Source organism: Balaenoptera musculus, chromosome X (assembly GCF_009873245.2).
Source record: "Balaenoptera musculus isolate JJ_BM4_2016_0621 chromosome X, mBalMus1.pri.v3, whole genome shotgun sequence".
Classification (NCBI taxonomy): Eukaryota; Metazoa; Chordata; class Mammalia; order Artiodactyla; family Balaenopteridae; genus Balaenoptera; species Balaenoptera musculus.
The window spans coordinates 74,398,181-74,415,229 of NC_045806.1; the positions used below are offsets into that span (position 1 = coordinate 74,398,181).

Below are 17,049 nucleotides of genomic sequence, written 5' to 3' on the forward strand. Positions count from 1 at the left end.
ATGTGCATGGATAGCCAGGATCAATAGTTTCAAGGTGTCAGTTCTTGCCAAATCGACCTATAGATTTAACAAAATCACAATCAAAATCACAGCAAGTTATTTTGTAATTCTGGAAAAACTGATTCTAACATTTATATGTAAAGACAAAAGACCCAGAATACCCAATGCAATATTGAAGGACAATAAAGTTGGTGGACTGACACTAACAGACTTCAAGACTTACCATAAAGCTACAGGACTCAAGATAGTGTGATATTGGCAGAAGAATAAACAAATAGATGAATAGAACAAAATAGCCCAGAAATACACCCACAAAAATAGTCAATTGATCTTTGACAAAGGAGAAAGAAAAATCCAAGGTATAAAAGAGACTTTTCAACAAATGCAGTGGGAACAATTGGACATCTTCATGCCAAAAACAAAAAAAAATCTACATACATATCTTACAATTTCACAAAAAGTAACTCAAAGGTGATCATAGACCTAAATGTAAAATATAAACCAATAAAACTACTGGAAGATAACATAGGAGAAAATCTATGTGACCTTGGGTGATGACTTTTAGAAACAACACCAAAAGCACTATCCATGAAAGAAAGAAAAATGGTAAGTTGGATTTCAGTAAAATTAAACCTGTCTGCACTGTAAAAGACACTGTGAAGAGAATGAAAAGACAAGCCACACAATGAGAGGAAGTTTTGCAGAATATTTATCTGATATAGGACTGGTATCCAAAATACATATATATAAAATAAACTTTTAAAACTCAACAATAAGAACTCAAATGACCCCAATTAAAACCTGGGCAAAAGATCTGAAGAGACACTTCACCAAAGAAGATATACAAAGGGCAATGAGCATATGAAACTAAGCTCAGCATCATTTATCCCTAGAGACTCAAAAATTGAAACAAAAATGAGATAACATTGTACATCTAATATAATGGCTAAAATCCCAAACTGACAATATCAAATGCTGACAAAAATTTATTACTATGGAAACTCTCATTCACTGCTGATAGAAATAGAAAATGTTACAGCCATTTCAGAAGAAAGTTTGGTCATTTCCTACAAAACTAAACATACTGTTACCATGTGACCTAGTAATCTTGTTCCTTGGTATTTATCCAGTGAGATGAAAACATATGTCCATAAATGCCCCTCACATGAATGTAGATAGCAGCTTTATTCATACTTGCCAAAACGTGGAATAAACAAAGATATCCTCAGTAGGTAAATGGATAAACAATATGTGGTACATCCATCATCTCCATCACAATGGAATATGTCATCATTGAAAAGAAATGAGCTATTAAGGCACACACACAAAAAAAAAAAACCATGGAGAAACCTTAAGTACATATTGCTAAGTAAAATAAGCCAATCTTAAAGAGGCTATATATATTATATATGCCAACTCTATGACATCCTGGGAATAACAAATCAATGAAGACATTAAAAGATCAGTGGTTGTCAGGGGTTTGCGGGGAGAGAAGAAGAAATGAATAGGTAGAATGTAGGGGTTTTTAGGACAGTGAATACATCCTGCATGGCACTAGGATTGTGCACGCATGTCATTATATATTAGTCTAAATACATAAAATGTACAACACAAAGAGTGAACCCTAATGTTAACTATCAACTTCAGTTAATAGTAATATATTAATATTGGCTCATCAATATTAATAAATGTTCTATACTAATGCAAGATATTAATAATAGGGAAACCGGGGGAAGTATATAGAAACTCTCTGTACCTTCCACACAATTTTTTATATACCTAAATCTGTTAAAAAAATAAAGTCTAATAATTAATAGAAATTTTAAATATGTACCTACAAAAGTGAATTAACTTTGGCTTCAATCAAATTTCCCCTAGCATATTTTTCCCTACACTGAGAAGATTTCTAGTATAGACTGTTTCTATTATAGTACCAATACAATGTTAACTGCAATACAATTTTATGATCACCTAAGTATACCATAAAAATTTATCTAGAAGAGCTAGACACAGTACTCTAGGGATGTCCATGCATAATTCAAATATAGTTTTTCTATTTGGACAAATAATACTGAAGTAAAATAAGTGCAGGTCTTTAGGACTTTTATTGACAGACAGAGAAAGAAAAAAAAAACAATCTGCTCACAAATCACATTCATTAATTAAATCAAGTAACTATACAACTTTTCTATTATGTCAATATCAAATGTGAATAAAAATAATTTACCTGTTGTGTTGGATTTTTTGTCATTTATGTAACCATATCCTTGAAGAGGAGAGCTGCAACTCCAGTATAAAATTTATTCTACTTTGTCACTTATTTAGAGAGAATCAAATATAGATGGTGTGGCATATGGGAAGTTATTTATACAGAAATAAACTATTCAAGTGAGTATCTTGCCCTATGTATTCTAGTAAATTTTATGAAAGGTGTATATCAATCTGACTTTTGATATAAGTAACTGCATTGAATGTCTAAATATACAACTTTATAAATAATTTTATAACTTAAACTGATAAATTCTTTAGATACCAATAGATTAAATAGTCTATGCTTTCTAACACTAAATTGTAGGTTACACAGTATCAAATTTGAAGCCAGATAAAGTTTTATTTAAATTTCATCTTCAGGAGGAATCAAGATGGCAAACAAAGAAGATCCTGAGCTCACCTCCTCTTCTGGGTGCACCAAATTACAACTTCTTACAGTGAAACTATCTCTGACAACAACCTGAAGACAAGCAGAAAGATTTTCCACAAGTAAAGATTGTAAAGAAGAAATCACAACAAGATGGGCATGAAGGGTCAAAGGGTCCAGTCAGGACCCACCCTCCCAGAGCAGTGACCCGTAAGCAAGAGAGATATCCTAGTCATGGAGGTTCTCCCCAAAGAATGAAGGAATATGAACCCCACACCTGGCTCCCCAGCCTGAGGTTCTTACACCAGGAAGATGAGCACCCAAAACACCTGGCTTTGAAAAGCAGTGGGGTTTCTCTCTGTTTGAGAGAGTGGGAGGGCTGTAGGAAACAGAGACTCCATTCCTTAAGAGTACGTGCAAAAATGCACTCACTACAAGTCCCAGCACAGAGGGAGCTGTTTGAAAAGTACCTGGGTCACACCTAATTGTTAATGTTGGAGAGCTTCCTAAAGAGGCAGGAGACAGCTGGGACTTCCCCAAGGACTGAGACACAGGTGACAACCATTTTTGTAATTTCATTCTACTGTGCTGACAGTAGTAGAGTGCTGGTGGGCAACATTTTTGAATTCTCCCTCTAGCCTATTTGTGGTGGGGTTGCCCCACCCACTCTCGTAGATGTCCTGTGCCACTGAGCCACAACACAGCTAGCTGTGCTGGAGGCCCTGTCTTGTCCAACAGTGCAACCATAGCAGTCACACACCACCAGGTCTCACAGCAGCATCACTGGGTGCCTATCTTCCCCACCAACATACCTACAGTAGTTGCATGCCACTGGGCACCACAAGTCAACCACACAGGGGCATGTGCCACTCATCCGTGCAGTTGTAGCAATTGCATGCCACTGGGCCTTGCAGCCAGCTATTCTTGGTGCCTTCCTACCCACCAGCATGCCCACAGAAGTCATGCACAAAGGGACTTCACAGTCAGCTGGGGGTCTGCTCTCCTGACCAGTGCACCCACAGCAGTTGTACACCACCAGACTCCACAGCCAATCACATGTGGGTCATACCCTGCCCACCAGGTCACCCACAGCAACTGCACAAACCATGGTCTCACAGCAGCTTGGCCCAGGGCCTGTCCTGCCCACCACCAGGCCCATAGCAAATGCACAAGGCAGGGACTCACAGCCTGCTGAGCTGAGGGCCAGCCTCACCAACTAGTGCACCCACAGTAGTGATTTGTAAGCTAAAATTAAATGAATTTTTAAGATTGATTATATACATATATATATAATCTTATCTTGTTAGAAAAAATTATCACATGGTTTTGAACACATTATACATTTTTATTTTAAAAATGCTTTGAAAAAATATATTGAGAGGAGACTTCTGATTCCTCCATGATCAAATAGGTATTATCAAATATACCCTCTAACTAGGAACCAAAAAAAAAAAATGACTGACAGAAACATATAAAACTACTACTTTTATGGGCATTAGAAAACAAAGATGCAGAACCGTTATCCTTGAAAGAAGCATAGTACAGTAAGGTCCTCTGTACTCTCCCAGAAGTGTTTTCCTTAGGGTATGACCAAAATAATGGCACAGGGAAATAGAAGCAAATAAGAGGGAGTGAGTAGAGTTGGTAGGTAAAGGAGGCAGAGATCAGAATTAGGGGCTGTCAGGGTAGCAAGGATTTGGAATTCAGTGTACCCAAGAAGGAAGACCTGGAGAAAGAGACACATATGTCTACATAAAAATTTTCCTTCATGTTCATGCTCAAATACTAAACTCTATGTGTAAAGAGTGTGTCAAGAGATCTAGCAGCAATCAGCCACTGAGAGGCTAGATTTCTAAGCAGAGGTTTTAGAAGCCACACAATTTTGGAAACATGGAAGTTGTATATCAGACAAAGCTATTGTGGACAGATATTGGTTAAACACTCGAATTTTACCTGATAACACAAAGAGGACTAACATACATAGTCGAAGAGCACACTATTTGTTATGAATGAAGGCCAAATAGAAACAGAACTACCATAGCAAAGTCTCTATAGGATTAAGATATTTGCTTATAATTTAACTTCCTGCAGAAAAACAAAACAAAACAAAACATAACACTTAACATGCTTTAGAGGAAGATAAACTTGTGTCTAAAACATATAATCATCAATGTCTGCCAAAAATTTTTAAAAATAAAATAATATAAATAATATGAAGATCCAGGCAAAAATGAGCAACAACCAGGAGAAAAATCAAATAAATATGTGTGTGTGTATATATAGATATATAGCTATTTATTATTTAAATATATGCATATATATTTTATTTAATTGAAATTGAATGAAAAATGATAAATGTTTTGAAATTTTGTCTATCCATTATATTTAAGATACAACATTTCAAATATTATACTGAAACAATATAATTACAATTCAAAACAATTAATATATTAATTATAAAAGAAGAAAATATGGACAAAATTGATGAATTGAAGAAAATTGATAACAGAGAATTAGAGTACATGAATGGGTCAAATAAAATTTCTAGAATTGAAAAATACAAAAACTAAAACACAAAATTCAAAAATAGTAAGTTCCAGAGAATCAGTAAGCTGAAAGGCAGGTCAGTAGAAAGTAAATATAATTACTCATTGAGAAAAAATAACAAATATGAAAAAAAGAGAAAGAATATAAAAGAAGTGTCAAAGTGAGAGAGTGACATGGACATATATACACTACCAAACGTAAAATAGATAGCTAGTGGGAAGCAATTGCATAGCACAGGGAGATCAGCTCGGTGCTTTGTGACCACCTAGAGGGGTGGGATAGGGAGGGTGGGAGGGAGGGAGACACAAGAGGGAAGAGATATGGGAACATATGTATATGTATAAGTGATTCACTTTGTTATAAAGCAGAAACTAACACACCATTGTAAAGCAATTATACTCCAATAAAGATGTTAAAAAAAAAAGAAAAGAAAAGAAAAGAAGAACTGGCTCGCATGCTCAGAGCCTAGAAGAAGCCAGGGAGCAGACCGGCGGGAACCTGTAAAGTGGCTGGATGTCCCACAGGTGACAAGGCTCTGCTGACTTGCTCAGTTCAGCCCATACTAACCCATCACTCTAAATGTCCTCCATTCGCCCAGGTCAGCCTTCCTTCTTATATTTCTTCTCCTTTTCTGGCCACCTAGAGAAGTCTAGCCTAAATCAATTGAACCAGCAATCTATGAAAATAACGGATTATTGTTTTTAAGCTGCTACATTTGGGGACATTTGTTACAAATAACTTGTATGACAAAACCAAATAATAAAACATATATGTTCTTGGTGATATCAAGTTCTGTAACTGATTGTTCAACATTTTTAAGGGAGAGTTTATTGGGGCAAAAGATTCAAAACAACCTACTTGCATTAGTGAAACAAACTCCAAAGGATGAACATAAAAAGATAATTGTTTTTCATCAGACAACGAAGAGATCAGATTTTTAACTATTAATACTAATTAAGATTAATAACAACAGAAAACAACAATACTTTTTAACTTGCTTAACATTTACAAATTTAGTGTGTAGTTCCATATGGCTTTATCCTTTTTTTCCCTCATTCAACAACTCAGTGCTGTAAATAGATAGAAAAATAGAGACATAGGTGTTAAGTAATTTACCTACTGTCCCACAGTAAATGAATGGAACAGCTGAACTAGACACTAGGTCACTTCACTGTCAATCTAAACCCTTTCAAAATTATATTTTTCTAAATTACTATCAGCAACACAATAGTTATTTCTGAATTTGGATTCTTAATTCATAGAGCAGTCTCGGTTTTTAAGAGCTAACTTCTCAAAATATGCAACAAATATATAATGCAGACTTTACTAAAAAGTAAACCACAGATAAATCATATTACACAAAATTTAGAATTCCCACTCAAAGAAGGCAAAAGGGTGTAGTTAGCATATAATGTCAGCATTAGTCTTCTCATGTTCTGTCTCCACACCCAATACAAACATTGTTTACAAGAAATGTGATGTGCAGAAATATTATTTTTGCTAAATACTGTGTGTCTCAATGTTTTAGCAGAAGACACCTTTAAATATATTTACAGATTTTGATTTCAGTACATGACTTGATTCAAATTATTGCTGAATAAACACAAATATTAAATGGAAGTAAAAACCGCTTTGTTTTATCTCATCCTTTAAGCAATGGTTCAGGAATTTCTCTTACTGTTGCTGAAATTAATACTCTGAGCAAGATATTACTAAAATGTCAGTGGGATTTACCTTATATAATGTAATATAGAAACAGTTAATTTGTTATGCAGAAAATATGGGTTATGTGAATGAGAGAATACATGCCAACCTGGAAGAATTATAGCATTAAAAGTGTATCACTGCAGCTCATAGTTAGGAGAAAGTTATTTTGGAAAAATATATTGCAATTTTCTAATAACATAAGAAGCTCAAATTATGGTGCATCCAGTATAGCATATATACTCTTAATTAAGATACAGTACTCATTTTGTATGATTTAGGCATTTAAGGACACTACACTAACTTGTTACACCCAATGCTTGACTAAAGAAACATTTATAGTCTAAATAAAATGAATATTATGGAAGTCACTTTAGTTTTGAACGTCCCTTAAAAATGTCATTACTAACCTTCTATTTTAATGTTTGACAGTGATTGCATTTTTCCTATAACTAATGAAATTCCAGGTTATAATTCATGAATGTATAGCAAGAGAATGATTCCAGAGTCTTAGATTTAGATGTGACTTTAAGAGATTACTTAGTACATATTCTGCTTTCAGAAAACATAAGTAAAGATCTTATATTTAAAGTGCTTAAGGAAAAGATAGATCAATATATTCACAGACAATTCATTTTGGGATTTTACTAGTTCTTGTTAAAATATAAATAGTTATTTTAGCCTTTTCTCATAGTAATTTGAGAAATTACTTTCTCATAGTAATTTCTCATAGTTTGGACAAGTTCATAGCTCTTAATTTAACTTAAATCTTTTATGTAATCTATAGAGTAGTAATTATTTTTTGATAATTGAAAGATAATGTCTTAGGAAGTGTTAAATACTGTTAAAAATTTATCAACTTTATAAAAGTTGTACAAACATCAATATCAATGTAAAAGGTCACCTATAAAGTTCATCAAAAAGAAAGAATGAATTAATTAGTATTGTTTGCCATCTATCATTGTACTAGAATGTGCATTGGACTCAAAGGGTAACTCCTATTATCAATAGATTACCACTTATCTGAGGAGATAGTTACATACAAAAACACTTTGAACAAAAGTTAGCGCTATAAATCTGATAATTATGTAATCTTTCTCTTTCTCTCACAGCCCTGGCATCCAGAAAATGACCTGACATACTTAGAGTCAGGAGTTGGTATTATAAGAAGTCTACTTGTCGTTCATAATCATGCCATGTTATAGTCCTGTTAGACATAAACAGTGTCACAGAACACAACTATCAGACAAGGTCACTCAATGATCATGATGAAATGAGACAAAATGCAAGACTACTTCATAATTTTGTCTCAGCTCAGACAAAATCTAGGTCACCAAGGATACCCAGACATTACCAAACATTCTTTTCTTCTGTCTAATATGAGCAACTGCAGCTTCTTTATCAATTATATCTTTGTATCACTCTAGTCTTCCTTCCATATAAATAAGATTTATTCAAGCATCTGATCAAAGAATTATCCCTGCTTCCTGATAGCACTAAAAACAGAGTGAAACCCCACTTCTCTGAGCTTCCCCAAATCACTTAATCAAAGTTCAAGTCTTTTCTGACACCTTCTTACTGGCACACCCCAAGATTCCCCATGGTATACAGCCTTTTTCATTGCAATAAGCAATTAACTCTATTTGTTTCAACTACAGGTGTTTTCTTGGTGGTCTTCATCTGGACGTCATTAACTATAAATATGAATATATATAAATCCATTGCCATGTGTGTTTGTGAAATTCAAAAATGACAAATTACCGTATTAGTAAGAAGCAGCAGGAGAATTTTTTTCTGCCAAGTGTAAATCTAGAGAACATCGAACATTCTAGAGAACTGTAGAACATTCTTTTTTAATTTATGTAATTTAGGTGAAGCTGCCCTTTTTACCCATGGTTACTCTCATAACCCAGGTCTGTGTAATCAGGGTAATCTGGCCATCTGGCCAATATGATTGGGCATTGGGCCCAAGATTATATTTTTACTAAAGAAAAATTGTGGAAAATGTTTATATTTGCAGCTGTGATTGCTAAGTGAGGAAGATGTGATTTTCGACCTGCTGTCACATTTTTATTACTGCATATATAGCAAGTCTGCTTAAGAAAGAAGCAATATAGTTGAAAACAGAGCCTAGAGAGAGACAAAATCAAATTATGTTGTAATTTTATCAAACTGAATGCCTCTGCCTGGTTGAATGTGACAGAGACCCAGTTGAAATAAGCTTAAAAACAAAATAAGCTTATTGGCTCAAGTAACTGAAAAGTCCAGAGATGTCTCTGGGAGCTCATATGATGTCACAGTTTCTTTATTTCTTTTTACAAATCTCTGTGCTGCTTTCATCTGTACTGGCTGAAACAGTGTCTTAGGAATAATATAATTTTTTAAACAAATTTTGTATGTTCACTTTAATTAAAAAAATTCTTCCTAAGGTAGATGATTCATGTCAAAAAAGGTTAATAAAACTTTATCTTTATGAAAACATATGACAGTGTGTAGCATGGAACAATCATAAGAATGTTGTACTTGCTTATTGTTTGAGGTATAAAGCAATAGAAAATAAGCAAGTTTATTTGTGTGAAAACATACAACAAAAATATTTCAAATAATAACCTAAATTGATATATTTTAAAAATTCTATAGATATTCAGTGATCCTAAATAAAAACTGAATTTTAAATAACATAGATGGAGACTTCTGATGGATTATTTATGTTTTATATTCTATAATATCAAATAGGTTCAATTGCTGCAGTGTGGTATTTATTATTGAAGCAGAAATTGAATATTGCATATTTGAAAGCAAGATGTATGATTATGATGGTAAACATGGGGATGGTAATCACACAAGCTAGGATATGTGGGAGGACTTGTTTGACTCCACAAATATTTGTAATCAAGTTTACTTTTTTAAAATTAATTAATTAATTTATTTATTTTTGGCTGCATTGGGTCTTCGCTGCTGTGCACGGGTTCCCTCCAGCTGCGGGGAGCAGGGGTCACTCTTGGCTACGGTGCCTCTCATTGGGTGGCTTCTCTTGCTGTGGAGCATGGGCTCTAGGTGCCCGGGCTTCAGTAGTTGTGGCAGGTGGGCTCAGTAGTTGTGGTTTGTGGGCTCTAGAGCACAGGCTCAGTAGTTGTGGCGCACGGGCTTTGTTGCTCCGCAGTATGTGAGATCTTCCGGACCAGGGCTCGAACCCGTGTCCCTTCATTGGCAGGCAGATTCTTAACCACTGCGCCACCAGGGAAGCCCAGGTAAGGTTTTAATAAAGGTAACCGAGTACAGCAGGAGAAAGAAAGCACAAGCGATTACAGAAAGGTCTGAAAAATTCCAGGTGCAGTTCCCAGGACTTTCTCTGTTGCAAATGACATGTTTCAACTTTACATTGTGGAGCACCAGAAATGTGAAAGAAATCTTGGTCTCAGGGGAGCCAAGGTACAAATTTACTAAGAGGTTTTTTAAAGTCCACTATCATGTAGCTACAACCAGGCTTTTATCTGGTCAAGCAAGGTGTAAACTATCAACCCATCTTCAGTAAGCAATGCAGAAAACTAGTACTGGTCCTTCCAGAGGAGTTTTTTTTTTTTTTTCTCCTTGTTTTTCCACCTAAAACTATTGACATTGTTTAAAACAAACAAAAACGTTCTCTCATCATATCATCATTCATTTATTTATCAATATATCCGAGATGCCTACTCCTAAATTCTTCCCTTCCAGAGGAGTTTTTAATTTTAAACATCTTTTTACTAATCACTAATTAGTACATTTCATTTTAATTTTGACCGAGAGTCAGATACTAGACTTCCAGGTGTCCTAGTGTGAGCCCAAACCAACTGTTAGTTTACTCTGATCTTATACTACAGCCCACAGTGACGAAACAGTATCAACCACTTCAAAGAACTGTAGCCACTATGGGTATATAGGTGGACTGGATCTTCATACTATTCCTAAATAACCTCTGAGAATGAAGAAAATTTTTTAAAAATACAATTTTCTTTGAAGGGTATCAGTACATGATTGCATTAATTTCTATTTCAAGCACTCACTTCCAAAGATTATTTACTATACAGAGAGAATATGACTCAAAGTATCTACAGAAACCATAAACACATAGAATATTATACTTGTGGTTGAAATTTATCTAGTCTATCACCACCCACATATTTCCATTTTGTAGATCTTATGTAATTCTATTTGAGTAAAATATTGCATATTAATTTTTATTCTTTAATTATCTAGAAAGATATTTCATTTTTCAGTTACACTCAATAGACTTAACCACATATAGATATTTAGTTCAGTATTAGCCAAGGTATGTGACTGAAGGTTCAGTCCCATCAGAAATACAACTGCATGGAGTTTTACCTAGCAGATTTGAAGAATAAGTCACAGTTAAATTTTTCTTAAAGAGATAAATATAAAAGAAGGGAGATGGAGGAGAGAGAAAAAATTAGAAGAGAAGATCTTGCAGAACAAATTAAAATAGCATAGGGATATGGAGAAAAGAACAAAGGTAAAAAGCAATAAAACCCAGCATGATACTACAACTACAACAACTACTACTTCTACTACTACTACTAATACCACCACTACTTCAACAATGATAGTAGAAGCCATTATTTATTGAGTATCTATTATGTGCCAGATATCTTGATAACAATTTCACTACTTTATATCATAAAGTCACATTTTATTATAACTACCATACATATTAAAGTTTCTCATGTCAAATTTCAGGATATTGATGTTGCATTTTAAGCAGACCAAATCCTTTGTGTGTGGACCACACTGAGGCCTACAACATAAAGCACTTTCCTTGCTTCCACTATAATAGGATACAAATATTTCACTTACATGCACTTCCCGCTACTGCCATGCATAGAGAAATTTAGGCCCAGCAATGCAATCGCTGAAATTTTACAGGAAAATTTGTATTTTTTATTTTCAATATTGTTAACTGAAGATGTTGAGTTATACTGTTTATGAATGAGAACTGTATCCCAGAGTAATTGCCCTTCATACCTTTTCATTTTCCTTTTCATACTCTATTTACACATATAGATTTCCTGATTATATTTCACTTGGTGATGTATATTTGGATTGCCATGGAAATTAAACTATACTTTTGCTGACAAGAGTAAGATGTAGTAACACATATATACAATCCATAGGCTATATTAGCTTCTAAATGTGTGTCATTAATGTCCCTTCAGGTAAAATGACCTGTATCAATTCGAAACAGCCTGTTGACAACTGCCTAGGTGACTTGTGCATTTATATGGTGTCACTTATCAGCCTTTGATATTATTATGTTTGCAAACTGACACAAATATGAGAAATTGATAACAAAACAAGATGAAGTTGTTACTTAATTCCTATGGAATAATACCATTTTTCTACCTAATCAAATGCTATTTTATATGTTGTGGGGTGGGGGTGGGGGGTGGGGGATAATACATCCACTGGGGACACAGAAAAAGCTGTTGTTACTATCTCTCCCTGTATCTCAACCAGTCATTCTTGATCTCCTTCCAGAGCATCAGGATAAGAGGAACATTTCCTTTTCCTTTTATTTTTTTGTTCTAGTCCCTTAGCAACAATATCCACTCGCGCATTTTATTTTTCAAATACTTATTCCAACTATGAATAACAATCCCAGCAAATATTCTCTGAGCAAAGAGGTCAGAGGTAAAAGTATCTCATAGAGTCAAAAATCATGATAATATGTTCAATACATTCATTATAAAATCTTGTTGGAATGCACACATGTACATACATATTTTATAGATTTAAAAACTGATTTTTCTTTTTGAAATAAAAGACCTTTCTTCAGTGTTGACATCACATTTTAGGTAGTTTGGTATTCAAGAGATGACTTTCAGTAGAAACTTTTTCTAGGTTATCATACTGAAAAATAACTGACAATATTGGTGCAGTTTTTTGAGGACACTAAAAATATTTTGTGAGATGATAGTGTAAGAAATGATAATGACTTCTCATAATAAAATGGAAAAACAAAAAAACAAACCAGAAAAAACTGTGATTTAGGCAACCTGAAGTTTATTCCCAGCTCTATTACTAAAGATATTTCTGTTCTTTGTTGAGTCCATGAACTTCTCTAGAGCATAGTTCCCTCATCTACAAATTTGAGAGGTAGAATAAATAGTCCACAATGTTTCTTTCCACCTTACCTTCCTATTTTTCTTTTGTTTCATTTCATTGCCATTCAATCAAGGAAAAAGAAAGACCATTATGAGTAACACAAATGGGAGTAGTTCTATTTTATATATAGATAGATCTTCATAGCTGACAAAGCTGACATAAACGCTTTCTCTCAGGGTGCCGGGAGAGGACATTGTCAGCTGTGAACATCCATCACAAACAACATTTCAAATAAGAATAGTAACACTTAAATCGACCTGATGTGTATTTGAAATAATTATCAGTGTCTTCTAAAGGGAATCAGCGTTATGTTTTGCACAATGCAATCCTATTTCCATGTACACATATTGTATGGAATTGAAATTTATTGAAATGTTTGAGAAAAGGTATACTGACTCTGAAGCTGTGTGTGTAAAATATTTACTTCTAACTGCTTTCCCCTCTTCATATGCATAAGGTTCATCATGCTATTCAAGAATAAATACATTCTGTACACACAGTTTTAAGATAATTGCATATCAATTTGAAGCTGAAAAATCTTTTTTATGTGAAATTTTTCAACCTCCAAATACATTATGACCATTATAAATTATGGCTTATTAGTATATTTCATCTATTTACTACTCATCCAAATACTCTCTTTATGTAAAAATTATAGAAGTCTGTTAAAATGAGTCAGTTCCTATATTCTTTCCATTATATCATCCTGTAAGCATGCTGTTATACGGTGGATTTATATCCAGGCATGAGTGTGTTGTTGCCTATTTATCCCCGCAGCTCTTTGAAATATTATAGCACATATGAACTATACATATACACACATAAACTAATTTTGGCATACAAATAAATGAATCTCAGAATAATTTAGTCTGTGCCTTAAAATTTTGAGGGATTTGAGATGTTCTGGGACAAAAATTAAGATAATTCATACATTTTTATTAACTGTCCTGCACAAAAGCTATTTGGTAACAAGTAAAAAATAAACTATTTTCAAAGAGTTCTTCCTTGTACTCTCCACTCACTTGACTCTTGTCTTCTCTTTGTATCCACAAAGGAATGGAATTTTAGAATTATTTTTACCTTAGTAAAAAAAAAGAAAAATGATAGCTAATATATTTAAGAATTTACTAAGAAGCAGACATGATGCATAACACTTACAAACGTTATCACAGTTAATCCGCATAGAAACCCTAGAAGATAAATATTAAAATTATGTTCATTTGAGAGATGAGATCACTGAGACTGAAAGAAGTTCTTTATCTTTCCCAATGTCACATAGCAAGTAAATGGTAGAACTGAAACGTGATCTCAGTCTTTTCCACAGTCTGAGCTTTTAGTCACTATACTAGCTTTTATTTGTACCACTTGTTTTAAATATGGGGAAAACAAGGTCCAACAGAAAAAGTAATTTAGTCTAGGTCACAAAAATCTAAGCTTATAACATACATCTCCCAACTTATATTTATTAACCTAACTCATTTACCCACCCTTCTTTCCTCTGTTGACTTTGTGAATGAAAAATGTTACCTGCCATATAAACAAGCAAAGGATATTTGTTTGTTTGTTGTAGTGGTCATCAAGCCACTACAACCACCCCGGAAGGTGAGCCTTGAAGGAACTCAGGATTGAGAAAGAACAGGATGCTGGCCCTAGATATCTAAGGTGCATATCAAAGGAATGATTTCATTGAGCCTGGATTCTTGCATCTTCTCATATAGAGAAAAGCACTGAATTCATTAACTTCAGATATCTGAGTGTTCTTTAGTCTTTTGATGTTCAGACTACCTGGTTTTTGTTGCAAAACTCTTACATATCCTGACTCGTCCCTTATCTCTTTGGAGCACTCCCTCAGAGCGATCTGAGAGTCTGTCTTCTGGGCTTAAGTCCTCAGAAATTCCCCTGAATAAAACATGATTCTTAACTTTTAGGTTGTGCATTTTTTTTCAGTTGAGAACTTGATAACATGACTCACATTATTTCTCTTCACAAAATGGGTAATTATGACCCTCATTTTACTTTCCCATGCATTAGAAACCTTATTTTTTTCCCCCTTCTCTTTGACTGTTATTATCTTATAGTTAACAGATCTGGAACGTGGTTAAGTGATGGACAACAGAGCGACATCACTAAGATGATGACAGAAGTCCTCCCGAGTTTGTTCCCCCTCAGGAGAACAACTAACAACTATTCAAGGACAAGACAACACTGAGAAAATCATAGAACATGGAGGGTGAAGCTGAAGCACCCCCCGCACCACAAAGACAAAAACAGGATGCATTAAAAGGGTAGGAGGTGCAGCTACTGGCTCACTGCATTGCTCCTCCCCTAGGCTTGCACAGCACCATGCTGTGAGGGCTCCCCTGAACCCACAGCTCCTCCAGTAGGAAATGAGAGCACAGGGTTGTGGGTTGCTTCTTGGGAGTTCCCACATGAGGCTTACCTCATGAAGTTCGAGGGGGAAACTGCAGGGCTTTGTCACTGGGAATTGGATTCTGACTGAGAAGTGGAGAGGGGCTTGCAACCACCAGAGACAGAATCTTGGCAGACCGAATTCTTACCTGCAGCACCCAAGTAGTCATCCCAACCAGCAGCTTTGCTCATCCGCTGAGCTAATAAGGTGGTGCAGTCTGACCAGGGAACTTGGCAAGGCACAGGTCTGCCTGATGTGTCTGAAGCCTGGTCTACTTGCCCCCACCATGGAGCCCAGGCAGAGAGCTAAGTCATAGGCCTGCCTACTTCTGTGCAGCTTGGGTCCCACCTGGGAAGTTATATCTGCACACCCATGTTCACAGCAGCATTATTCACAATAGTCAAGACATGGAAACAACCTGTGTTCATTAATATATATAACAATTGTGTGTGTGAATATATATATGCATATCACACAATGGAATATTTTTCAACTGTGTAAAGTAGGAAATTCTGCCATTTGCTACAACATGGATGGACCTTGAGGGCATTATGCTAAGTGAAGCAAGTCGGAGAAAGACAAATACTGTATGATCTCACTTACAGGTAGAATCTAAAAAACAAAAGAAACAAACAAAAAACCCAAACTCATAGAAAAAGAGGTCAGATTTGTGGTTTACCAGATGTGAGGAGTGAGAGATGAGGGAATTGGAGGAAGGTGGTCAAAAGGTACAAAATTCTAGTTATAAGACAAGTACTGGGCATGTAATTTACAGCATGATGACTATAGTTAAGAATGATATATGGTATATTTGAAAGTTGTTAAGAGAGTAGATTCTAAGACTCTCATCACAAGAAAAAATATTTTTCTTTTTTGGTATCTATATGAGTTGATGGATGTTAGCTAGAGTTATTGTTGAAATCATGCTATAATATGTGTAAGTCAAGTCATTATGATGTACACTTTAAACTTTACAGTGCTGTTTGCCAATTGTATCTCAATAAAACTAGAAAAAAAAAAGATACGGACAACACATTTTAGGAAAAAAGGGGACTGCTTCTATTATCTGGAGGAATATCTATAATAATTATCTGAGTAATAGTTGAAAAAAATAGAGATATTTGCCATGAAGAAAATAATAATTGGGGACATGACTTCAGTTTTGAAATATTGGAAGACATTTAATTAATTCATACATTTAATATATACTTAAATCCTCACCATGGGTCAGGCACTGTTCTAGTATTAGAGATGCAGTAGTGAGCAAGAGAGAAAAAGTGCCTGCTCTCATGAAGCATGCCTTCTTTTGAAGTAATGCAGTGCTTAACAAGTAAATAAATAAATGAACTATTTTCAGGGAGATTTAGGATCTATGAAGAAAAGTAAAACAAGTAAGAACAGAGAGAGTGATCTAAGCATGTTGAATATTTTTTAGGTATGATGGTCAGGGCAGACCTAATTGCTGAGGAGAGATTCAGGTTGTGATTGAACAAACTATGTAAAAATCTGAGAAAACATAACTCTAAGCTTGGAGAGCTGGAATTATAATAGGCAGGATTTAGTTTGGCCTTTTTGAGAAATAGCAAGAAGG

The 17,049-nt window shown here is 34.8% G+C and overlaps 1 pseudogene; it reads right to left on the reverse strand.

Moving 5' to 3' along the window:
- The window catches only part of LOC118888315, a 171,469-nt pseudogene extending 155,820 nt beyond the window's left edge, over window positions 1-15,649 (reverse strand).
- Window positions 15,650-17,049: the final 1,400 nt, after the last annotated feature.